Source organism: Balaenoptera physalus, assembly GCF_965194825.1.
Source record: "Balaenoptera physalus genome assembly, chromosome: 2".
NCBI lineage: Eukaryota > Metazoa > Chordata > Mammalia > Artiodactyla > Balaenopteridae > Balaenoptera > Balaenoptera physalus.
Genome location: NC_138883.1, coordinates 75,958,039 through 75,970,268, shown reverse-complemented (window position 1 = coordinate 75,970,268; position 12,230 = coordinate 75,958,039). Strand labels below are relative to the sequence as shown.

The window sequence follows — 12,230 nt, the reverse complement described above, 5'->3', positions numbered from 1 at the left end:
AAATCTTCAGATATTAATGGTTATCCTAGGGGTGGATCCAGAGTTTGAGTCTAATGTGGAATGAGACAAATTGTTCAGGTAGTATATGGACAGATTCCAGTACTACCTGGAGAAGAGGTGAAACTCTTTCCTGGCGATTTCTGTGTCCTGGAGAAGGGAGCAGCTGGTTATCTGGTAGCAGAAGGTAAGGAAGGAGACATGGAATTGGGATCTCTCCCGAGGATGAATCAGTGGCTTGCTCACATTCAGGTCAGGAAGGGGCACAGGCTCCAGGATTACAGAAATGTAGACAGACAGAAAAGGGAGCGGATAATGAAAGCCCCTACTCTGCCTCCATCACAAGGCTGCACTCAGGAATCAATGAGGAACAGGAAGGGAAAGCTCTTTGCAAACTGTGGTCAGATGCAGCATTCAAGTGACTGTTCGGGGGACATGTTGGGTCTTTTGCAGCACCTGACTCAGAATAGAACGCAGGTAGCATGTCATTAAATCTGTACCTCTGTCCTTGAGTCTGGGATTCCTGACCTCCTATTTTTCAGCTCCTCTTTCAGGCCCAGATATACAGCAATTTCCATTCCTCCCACCCTCCATATGGGCAGTCATTCTTGCTCTTGGTAGTACTACATACGGCATCTGCACTTGAGCATCTTCTCTGGAGAAGCCACTGGAGGATTTGTTCCTCCAGGCGGGTCTGTTGACTCAAGCTATTGCATGGAGATACTAGGTTTGGACAATTCCAGGGCTCAACAGAATCCACTGACTTTAGGTTAATACAGAGTGGCATGAAATGAGCTTACTCTTCCAACAGGCTTGGAGTAACAGAAGGAGAAGGTGGGATACCGCAAGGCTGGAGTCACATTTGCCATGAGGCAGTGAACCTTCCTTGTCTCAGCAGATCATATGTCACTTCCCAGCCATGGACACAGCATCTCTAACACCGTATGGTAGAGGGATCAGCCAACTCAGCTGCCCCATCTCTCTCTGCCTTGTGTCGTCATCCCCTCTCCCATCATTCACTCATCATTCATTAATGCAGTAGTTAACCCACGTGCAGATGTGCTCTAGGCAGATTTCTAAGCTCGTGAGGATGCAATGTAAACAAAGACACATTTCTGTCCTAGGGTGCCTATTCTACTGGGAAGAAAATGAACTTACAAAATTATTTTTCCAGGTGATAAGTGTCAGGAGGAAAACTGCACTGAGGAAAACAATGTACAGTCATCTCTCAGTATCTTCAGGGGATTGGTTCCAGGAGACTCTGCAGATATCAAAATCCACAGATGCTCAAGTCCCTTATATAAAAGGGGGTCATACCGTTGGCCCTCCACATCCGTGGCTTTCACATCCACACAGAGGGCCATCTGTAGTGGGTCTCAATGAGTCCATAGAAGTGAATCTGCAGTGTGGTTGGTAGGGGCCCAATGAAGGAATGAATTCTGAACAATATCAGAAGCAGCTGGTCATGCAGAAACTAAGGGGATAGTCTTCCTGAGAGAGACAGAGACAGAGACAGAGAGACAGAGAGAGAGCATTCAAAGGGCCCAACATGAATGTAGATTAGTCATGTTAGAAAAATAAAAGTTAGTCTAGCAGGACAAGAGCATTTTAACCATGAGCATTAGTGATAGAGGTTATTGAGGCTCAGATGCTTCATACCTATGGAGATGAAAATAAAGAGTAAATTTCCTATGGGGTACAAATGGAGCATGTTAGATAATACTGTGACCTGAAGATCAGTCTGGCAGCTGTGCAGGGACTGCGGGGACAGTCAGGAACTCGTGGTATCCAGGCCAAATCCCAGAGGCATGGGATAAGGTAATAGCAATAGGGCAGAAGAAAAAGTGCAGGTTTAGGATTATGTTTCCAAGTTCGAATCATCAGGCTTTAGTGAAGGATTGGAAGCGGAGGGAGAGGGGAACAGAAGAGATTTCCTCATGTCAGTAAAATGCACCTTCATCCTCTCACTCCGCAGCACCATGCTGTTCCCCCTCCCTGAGGCCATGCTTCCCCACTCTCTTCCTGCTTTTCCTCTGTTCCTCATCTTCCCCGGTCCCTGTGCTGAAGATTGGGCTGGGGTCAGAGGGAGCTGGTGGCCCTGAAGCTTAGAAGTAGCTTCTCCCTCCCGGGAGGCAGGAGGATTCAAAGCAGAGCAAGGAGGATTCTGTGCTCTGTGACGACAAAGCCGTGGCTTGGCTCCCACCGCCCTCTGTGATAGACACTCAAGATCTGACTGCACTGAACCTGAGGCCAGCACTAGAGTGGCCACTATTAGAGAAGTTAATTGTTCACGTCAGCATGTTCCAAGGACACGTTCCTTGGAGTCCACTTCTCTTCCCTAAGCCTCCATTTCTAACTTTGTAAAATGCTCGTAATAGTACCAAATCTCAAGGAAGTCTTGGAAGAGTGAAAGCAGTTAGTGGTTGTAACACACTTTGTAAGGTACAGCATGAAGTGAAAGGGCCGTTCACATTGTTATTGTTTCTAGTTTATGTTTTAACATCAGGAGCAGATTCCTCTGTGTGGGTACGAAGCAGATTGTTTCAAGTGACCCTCAGATCAGGGAGAGAAGGCCCCAGGGTCAGGTCAGGAGATGTGAGAGGAGAGCAATCTGATCTAAACCTTCTGATTTGTTTTTGTCTGATATTGAGATTTTAGGCACTGTTTCCATTTGAATCACGTAAGGGAGTGAGACTGTGACAACATGGACGGACCTAGAGGGGATCATGCTTGGTGAAATAAGTCAGACAGAGAAAGACAAATACTGTATGATTTCACTTATATGTGGAACCTACAGAACAAAACAAATGAACAAGCATAACAAAACAGAAACAGAGTCATTGGTACAGATAACAAACAGGTGTTTGCCAGAGGGGAGCAGGATAAGGGAATGAAAGAAATAGGTGAGGGAGATTAAGATGTAAAAACTTCCAGTTACAAAACAAATGAGTCACAGGTATACATTTGCAGTGTGGGGGAATATAGTCAATAATTATGTCATATCTTTGGTAACAGATGATAAGCAGATGTCATGGTGTTCATTTTGAAATGTATAGAAATACTGAATCACTCTGCTACGTACCAGGAACTAACATAGTGCTGTAGGTCAATTATACTTCAAAAACAAACAAACAAACAAACAAAACAAACTCATAGAAAAAGAGATCAGATTTGTGGTTACCAGAGGTGGGGGATGAGAGGGAGGGGGATTTGGATAAAGAGAGTCAAACTTCCAGTTATAAGATAAATAAGCACTAGGGATGTGATATACAACATGATAAATGCAATTAACATTGCTGTATGTTATATATGAAAGTTGTTAAGAGAATAAATCCAAAGAGCTCTCATCACAAGGAAAAAAAATATTTTCCAATTCTTTAATTTTGTATCTATATGAGATGATGAAGGTTCACTAAATTTATGGTGCTAATTACTTCATTATGTTTGTAAGTCAAGTTGTTATGCTGTACACCTTAAACTTATACAGTGCTGTATGTCAATTATATCTCAGTAAAACTGGAAGAAAAAAAAGAGAGTGAGGCAATGAGTAGGGAAGGGAGCACAGAAATTCTGTTCCCATCCCCAATTCAAATTACCTATGAAAAATAGCCTTTTGTTGAAACTAAAACTTTACTTATGTTATTAAATTTGCTTCCTAAAACGCACATAGAAATGTGGCACTGTTAACTGTTATTCATGTCTCAAGTATGAGTTATAATAATAACATAAGAACAATGCCTAGGTAGCTCCCATCAGGAAACTTGCATAAGCCTCTTAGATAGCCTCACCAGAGGGCAGACAGCAGAAGCAAGAAGAACTACAATCCTGCAGTCTATGGAACAAAAACCACATTCACAAAAAAGATAGACAAGATGAAAAGGCAGGGGGCTATGTACCAGATGAAGGAACAAGATAAAACCCCAGAAAAACAACTAAATGAAGTGGAGATAGGCAACCTTCCAGAAAAACAATTCAGAATAACGATAGTGAAGATGATCCAGGACCTCGGGAAAGGCATGGAGGCAGGGCTTCCCTGCCGGCGCAGTGGTTAAGAATCCGCCTGCCAATGCAAGGGACACGGGTTCAGGCCCTGGTCTGGGAAGATCCCACATGCCGCGGAGCAACTAAGCCCATGTGCCGCAAGAGCCCGCAAGCCACAACTACTGAGCCCACGCACCACAACTACTGAAGCCTGCGTGCCTAGAGCCTGTGCTCCGCAACAAGAGAAGCCACAACAATGAGGAGCCCACGCACCACAACGAAGAGTAGGCCCCGCTCACAACTAGAGAAAGCCCGCGCACAGCAAGGAAGACTCAACGCAGCCAAAAATAAGAACAAACAAATAAATAAATACATTTATTTTTTTTAAAAATTGGAGGCAAAGATCGAGAAGATACAAGAAATGTTTAACAAAGACCTAGAAGAATTAAAGAACAAACAAAGAGAGATGAAGAATACAATAACTGAAATGAAAACTACACGAGAAGGAATCAATAGCAGAATAACTGAGGCAGAAGAACGGATAAGTGACCTGGAAGACAGAAGGGTGGAATTCACTGCTGCAGAACAGAACAAAGAAAAAAGAATGAAAAGAAATGAAGACAGCCTAAGAGACCTCTGGGACAACATTAAACGCAACAACATTCGCATTATCGGGGTCCCAGAAGGAGAAGAGAGAGAGAAAGGACCCGAGAAAATATTTGAAGAGATTATACTCTAAAATTTCCCTAACATGGGAAACGAAATAGCCACCCAAATCCAGGAAGAGCAGCGAGTCCCATACAGGATAAACCCAAGGAGAAACACGCCGAGACACACAGTAATCAAACTGGCAAAAATTAAAGACTAAGAAAAATTATTGAAAGCAGCAAGGGAGAAACGACAAATAACATACAAGGGAACTCCCATAAGGTTAACAGTGGATTTCTCAGCAGAAACTCTACAAGCCAGAAGGGAGTGGCATGATATACTTAAAGTGATGAAAGGGAAGAACCTACAACCAAGATTACTCTACCCAGCAAGGATCTCATTCAGATTCGATGGAGAAATCAAAAGCTTTACAAACAAGCAAAAGCTAAGAGAATTCAGCACCACCAAACCACCACCAAATGCTAAAGGAACTTCTCTAAGTGGGAAGCACAAGAGAAGAAAAGGACCTACAAAAAGAAACCCAAAACAATTAAGAAAACAGTCATAGGAACATACATATCGATAATTACCTTAAACGTGAATGGATTAAGTGCTCCAACCAAAAGACACAGGCTTGCTGAATGGATACAAAAACAAGACCCATATATATGCTGTCTACAAGAGACCCACTTCAGACCTAGGGACACATTCAGACTGAAAGTGAGGGGATGGAAAAAGATATTCCATGCAAATGGAAATCATAAGAAAGCTGGAGTAGCAATACTCATATCAGATAAAATAAACTTTAAAATAAAGAATGTTACAAGAGACAAGGAAGGACACTACATAATGATCAAGGGATCAATCCAAGAAGGAGATATAGCAATTATAAATACATATGCACCCAACATAGGAGCACCTCAATACATAAGGCAACTGCTAACAGCTATAAAAGAGGAAATCGACAGTAACACAGTAATAGTGCGGGACTTTAACACCTCACTTACACCAATGGACAGATCATCCAAAATGAAAATAAATAAGGAAAAACAAGCTTTAAATGACACAATAGACTAGATAGATTTAATTGATATTTATAGGGCATTTCATCCAAAAACAGCAAATTACACTTTCTTCCCAAGTGCGCACGGAACATTCTCCAGGATAGAGCACACCTTGGGTCACAAATCAATCCTCAGTAAATTTAAGAAAATTGAAATCATGTCAAGCGTCTTTTCCGATAACAACACTGTGAGATTAGAAATGAATTACAGGGGAAAAAACATAAAAAAAAACACAGACACATGGAGGCTAAACAATATGTTACTAAATAACCAAGAGATCACTGAAGAAATCAAAGAGGAAATCAAAAAATACCTAGAGACAAATGAATGAAAACATGACGATCCAAAACCTATGGGATACAGCAAAAGCAGTTCTAAGAGGGAAGTTTATAGCTATACAAGCCTACCTCAAGAAACAAGAAAAATCTCAAATAAACAATCTAACCTTACACCTAAAGGAACTAGAGAAAGAAGAACAAACAAAACCCAAAGTTAGCAGAAGGAAGGAAATCATAAAGATCAGAGAAGAAATAAATGAAATAGAAATAAAGAAAACAATAGCAAAGATCAATAAAACTAAAAGCTGGTTCTTTGAGAAGATAAACAAAATTGATAAACCATTAGCCAGACTCATCAAGAAAAAGACGGAGAGGACTCAAATCAATAAAATTAGAAATGAAAAAGGAGAAGTTACAACAGACACCGCAGAAATACAAACCATCCTAAGAGACTACTACAAGCAACTCTCTGCCAATAAAATGGATAACTTGGAAGAAATGGACAAACTCTTAGAAAGGTATAACCTTCCAAGACTGAACCAGGAAGAAATAGAAAATATGAACAGACCAATCACAAGTAATGAAATTGAAACTGTGATTTAAAATCTTCCAACAAACAAAAGTCCAGGACCAGATGGCTTCACAGGTGAATTCTATCAGATGGCTTCACAGGTGAATTCTTCTCAAACATTTAGAGAAGATCTAACACCCATCCTTCTGAAACTCTTCCCAAAAATTGCGGAGGAAGGAACACTCCCAAACTCATTCTATGAGGCCACCATCACCCTGATACCAAAACCAGACAAAGATACTACAAAAAAAGAAAATTACAGACCAATATCACTGATGAATATAGATGCAAAAATCCTCAACAAAATACAGAAAACAGAATCCAACAACACATTAAAAGGATCATACACCATGATCAAGTGGGATTTATCCCAGGGATGCAAGGATTCTTCAATATATGCAAATCAATCAATGTGATACACCATATTAACAAACTGAAGAATAAAAACCATATGATCATCTCAATAGATGCAGAAAAAGCTTTTGACAAAATTCAACACCCTTTTATGATAAAAACTCCCCAGAAAGTGGGCATAGAGGGAACCTACCTCAACATAATAAAGGCCATATATGACAAACCCACAGCAAACATCATTCTCAATGGTGAAAGACTGAAAACATTTCCTTAAGATCGGGAACAAGACAAGGTTGTCCACTCTCGCCACTATTATTCAACATAGTTTTGGAAGTCCTAGCCACGGCAATCAGAGAAGAAAAAGAAATAAAAGGAATACAAATTGGAAAAGAAGAAGTAAAATTGTCACTGTTTGCAGATGACATGATACTATACATAGAGAATCCTAAAGATGCCACCAGAAAACTGCGAGAGCTAATCAATGAATTTGGTAAAGTTGCAGGATACAAAATTAATGCACAGAAATCTCTTGCATTCCTACACACTAATGATGAAAAATCTGAAAGAGAAATTAAGGAAACACTCCCATTTACCATTGCAACAAAAAGAATAAAATACCTAGGAATAAACCTACCTAGGCAGACAAAAGACCTGTATGCAGAAAACTATAAGACACTGATGAAAGAAATTAAAGATGATACCAACAGATGGAGAGATATACCATGTTCTTGGATTGGAAGAATCAACATTGTGAAAATGACTATACTACCCAAAGCAATCTACAGATTCAATGCAATCCCTATCAAATTACCAATGGCATTTTTTACGGAACTAGAACAAAAAATCTTAAAATTTGTATGGAGACACAAAAGACCCCGAATAGCCAAAGCAGTCTTGAGGGAGAAAAACGGAGCTGGAGGAATCAGACTCCGTGACTTCAGACTATACTATAAAGCTACAGTAATCAAGACAATATGGTACTGGCACAAAAACAGAAACATAGATCAATGGAACAGAATAGAAACCCCAGAGATAAACCCACGCACCTATGGTCAACTAATCTATGACAAGGGAGGCAAGGATATACAATGGAGAAAAGACAGCCTCTTCAATAAGTGGTGCTGGGAAAACTGGACAGCTACATGTAAAAGAATGAAATTAGAACACTCCCTAACATCACACACAAAAATAAACTCAAAATGGATTCGAGACCTAAATGTAAGACCGGACACTATAAAACTCTTAGAGGAAAACATAGGAAGAACACTCTTTGACATAAATCACAGCAAGATCTTTTTTGATTCACCTCCTAGAGTAATGGAAATAAAAACAAAAATAAATGGGACCTAATGAAACTTAAAAGCTTTTGCAAAGCAAAGGAAACTACAAACAAGACGAAAAGACAACCCTCAGAATGGGAGAAAATATTTGCAAACGAATCATCGGACAAAGGATTAATGTCCAAAATATATAAACAGCCCATGCAGCTCAATATTAAAGAAACAAACAACCGAATGCAAAAATGGGCAGAAGACCTAAATAGACATTTCTCCAAATAAGACATACAGGTGGCCAAGAAGCACATGAAAAGCTGCTCAACATCACTAATTATTAAAGGAATGCAAATCAAAACTACAATAAGGTATCACCTCACACCAGTTAGAATGGGCATCATCAGAATATCTACAGACAACAAATGCTGGAGAGGGTGTGGAGGAAAGGGAACCCTCTTGCACTGTTGGTGGTAATGTAAATTGATACAGCCACTATGGAGAACAGTATGGAGGTTCCTTCAAGAACTAAAAATAGAATTACCATATGACCCAGCAATCCCACTACTGGGCATATACCCAGAGAAAACCATAATTCAAAAAGACACATGCACCCCAATGTTCATTGCAGCACTATTTACAATAGCCAGGTCATGGAAGCAACCTAAATGCCCATCAACAGACGAATCGATAAAGAAGATGTGGTACATATATACAGTGGAATATTACTAGCCATAAAAAGGAACGAAATTGGGTCATTTGTAGAGACGTGGATGAATCTAGAGACTGTCATACAGAGTGAAGTCAGAAAGGGAAAAACAAATATCGTATATTAACACATATATGTGGAACCTAGAAAAATGGTACAGATGAACTGGTTTGAAGGACAGAAATTGAGACAGATGTAGAGAACAAATGTATGGACACCAAGGGGGGAAAGTGGTGGTGGTGGGGGGGTGTGATGAATTGGGAGATTGGGATTGACATATATACACTGATATGTATAAAATGGATAACTAGTAAGAACCTGCTGTATAAAAAAATAAAATAAAATTCAAAAAAAAAAAAAAGACACATGCACCCCAATGTTCATTGCAGCACTATTTACAATAGCCAGGTCATGGAAGCAGCCTAAATGCCCATCGACAGACGAATGGATGAAGAAGATGTGGTACATATACACAATGGAATATTACTCAGCCATAAAAAGGAACGAAATTGGGTCATTTGTTGAGACATGGATGGATCTAGAGACTGTCATACAGAGTGAAGTAAGTCAGAAAGAGAAAAACAAACATTGTGTATTAACGCATATATGTGGAACCTAGCAAAATGGTACAGATGAACCGGCTTGCAGGGCAGAAATAGAGACACAGATGTAGAGAACAAACGTATGGACACCAAGGGGGGGAAAGTGGCGGGGGGGTGGGGGTGGGATGAATTGGGCGATTGGGATTGACATGTATACACTGATGTGTATAAAATTGATGACTAATAAGAACCTGCTGTATAAAAAAATAAATTAAATTAAATTTAAAAATTAAAAAAAAAAAGAGAACAATGCCTACTTCAAAATTCTCAGTATTTCAAAGGTATGTTGGATTCAGAATTGGTGACATGAGAGACATTAGTGAATGGGAGTAGCAGGGTGATTACAGTGGCTAACAGGAACACCAAGTAGATCAAATCGTTCACACATACCCACTGAGTTAGAAAATACGACCCATGGTGCACCATCTGGACATTACCAAATCTGGCAAAAGACATCAGGATCCACCTATATTAGGTCAGTGCACTTCTGAACTTACCAGAAATTCAGTCTCGCCTATGAGGTGAAATTTGTCTGGAGGGGAGTCAGGAACCTAGGACACAGCTAATAATGAGAAACAACAAATTCTTCATTTGCTTTCTAACAAAATGCGAGAGCCATTTGCCACAATCCTTTCATCATGAGCAGTTATCTAAAAAACAAAGAGATTCAAAACCAAGTGGAGGATTAAATTAATTCATTTATTCATCTATTTTAATATCCTCTACACTTTCCCGTGGATTTTGACCAGCTTGTGACCCACTGGGTCCTCCACAGCTCTGATTGTTTCAGGAGCTCCTCCGGCCACAACGGTGTGCCGAAACCCCTTCCCTCCACAAGTACTTGGCCTTGCTGATGATGTCCTAACAATCTGCAAGAACAGTTAAACTGCCCTGAGAAATAACGGGCTGTTATGGCTTAATGTGCAGCTTATCAGAACTCAGATGATGAAAAGAGAACCAAAGTTTCTCTCTCTTTCTCCATTTCCATCTCTCCTAGACCTTGGTGCTCATTTCAGGCAAATTTCTCTCACATTTTTGTAAGGTGACTGCAACAACGCCAAACCATATACCCTCTCAGGAATAAGTCCAGCAGAGGAGGGCCATGTCTTCATACGCCAACATTCCCATCAAACGTATCTGATTGTGTTTAGGGTTGATCTCAGAATCAACCACTGTGACCTGAGAAATGAGAGATGCATGCACTGATCAGGTCAAGTATGGTTCAAGGAAACTGGTGGTCCCACAAACCCTTTCACAGTATCTATTAGGTTCTTACCTTTCAAACCACATATCTATGTGAGGCCAGGTTCTCTTTACATAGTTTAGCAAAACAACATAGTACAATGGATGAATGCAAAAGCAGATGTGAGAATCCAGCTGTCAATATAGAGTCAGCCATTAAAGAAAATGTGAAACAACGGCATTCTTCTTATTACTATTTTTTGTTTTAGAAAATAAGTTTTAAAAAAAAATATTATATCAACATTTAATGATTCGATATTGTTATTAAATGATTTTTGAATAAATTACTAAGCATTCTAAAATTTCTTGGTTCAAATTTCTAATAAGGTAAATATAAATAGGTATAATCAACATAAACAAAAGCTCTTTGCTGTTCTCAGTAACTTTTAGAGTGTAAAGTGATACTGAGAGCAAAAACTTTTCGTCTTGCTGCTACGGAATATTGGGCAGAGGTCGGGGTGTGTGGTCGAGGTGAGGTTGTCCCATACTGAAACCTGGGTTCATACCCACCCTGCTGCTCTCCTTTGACATTCTGTGAGGCCAGAAATCCAACCATGGTTTTTCTGGTATCAAGCTATTATTCTAGGCAGTGGATATTGGTCGTAGCCAACCAACATATACAACATCGTATTTGGTCACTCATCATGACCTCCGCAGAGTCTCAGAATGGGGGTTGTTTTACTGAGAGGTCAAATGAGGTTGAATTCAGTGGGCACTTTCCATGGTCTTTATTAAGACGCCTTAGAAGAAACTAAGGCACTGTGGTGATCACCGATACCTCATCTTTGTGTTCCACTCGGTCACAAAGTGAATCTTGCCTATGCCCTTGTTCATTTAGAAAACTGCAGAGTTTGGGAGCCCAGGAGTCAGCACTTCCAAATCTTTCTTCAGGTGTTTCTGTGGTAACCTGTCCCCAACCTGGCATTTGGGACTCACTTTAACTGATCCTGACTTCAGAAGCCTATGATGGAAATTGATAGTGTCTCGATATTGGGGCTATTCCAAGGTGAGAGGAAGTGGAGGTACCATTTGCCTTGGGAGCCCAAGACAACTCCAGCTACAAATACTTCTAATCATGCACCTATATCCTAGGAAAAACCTGTGTTAACTTGACCCAATCATCACCTGAGTGCACACAACTGACCTACCTGTCACTGTGACATTTTCCCGTTGAATAAAGGGAGAAATGATCAAAGGTTTTGGCTGAGACCCATTACATGGAATAAAAGGCCTCAGTACATTGCTACATCCCTTGTGCCTAGAACAGTACCTGGTACCAATCAGATGTTAAGTAAAGTTTTTGAATGAATGAAGACACATAGATCGTATCAATTTTTCATTTTTGCATAATAAATTAATGAAAACTTAGCAGCTTAAAAACAACATATAATTATTATCTCACAGTTTTTGTGGATCAGGAATCCAGGCACAGTTTTTCTGGGTCCTCCACTCAGGGTCTCACAAGGCTGCAATCAAAGCGTTGGCCAGGCCGCATTCTCATCTAAAGGGTTGA

At 40.2% G+C, this 12,230-nt stretch overlaps 1 long non-coding RNA gene across 6 annotated transcripts in view; it reads right to left on the bottom strand.

Annotated features, from left to right (window-relative positions):
* The window catches only part of LOC309656286, a 74,738-nt gene that overhangs the window by 29,996 nt on the left and 32,512 nt on the right, over positions 1-12,230 (bottom strand). For 2 of the 6 annotated variants that reach the window (XR_014261247.1, XR_014261248.1), the window contains exon 4: positions 9,973-12,218. This is a non-coding gene — a long non-coding RNA (uncharacterized lncRNA). The remainder of the gene's footprint in view (positions 1-9,972; positions 12,219-12,230) is intronic. The other 4 variants (XR_014261246.1, XR_014261249.1, XR_014261250.1 and 1 more) reach the window with 4 other exon arrangements.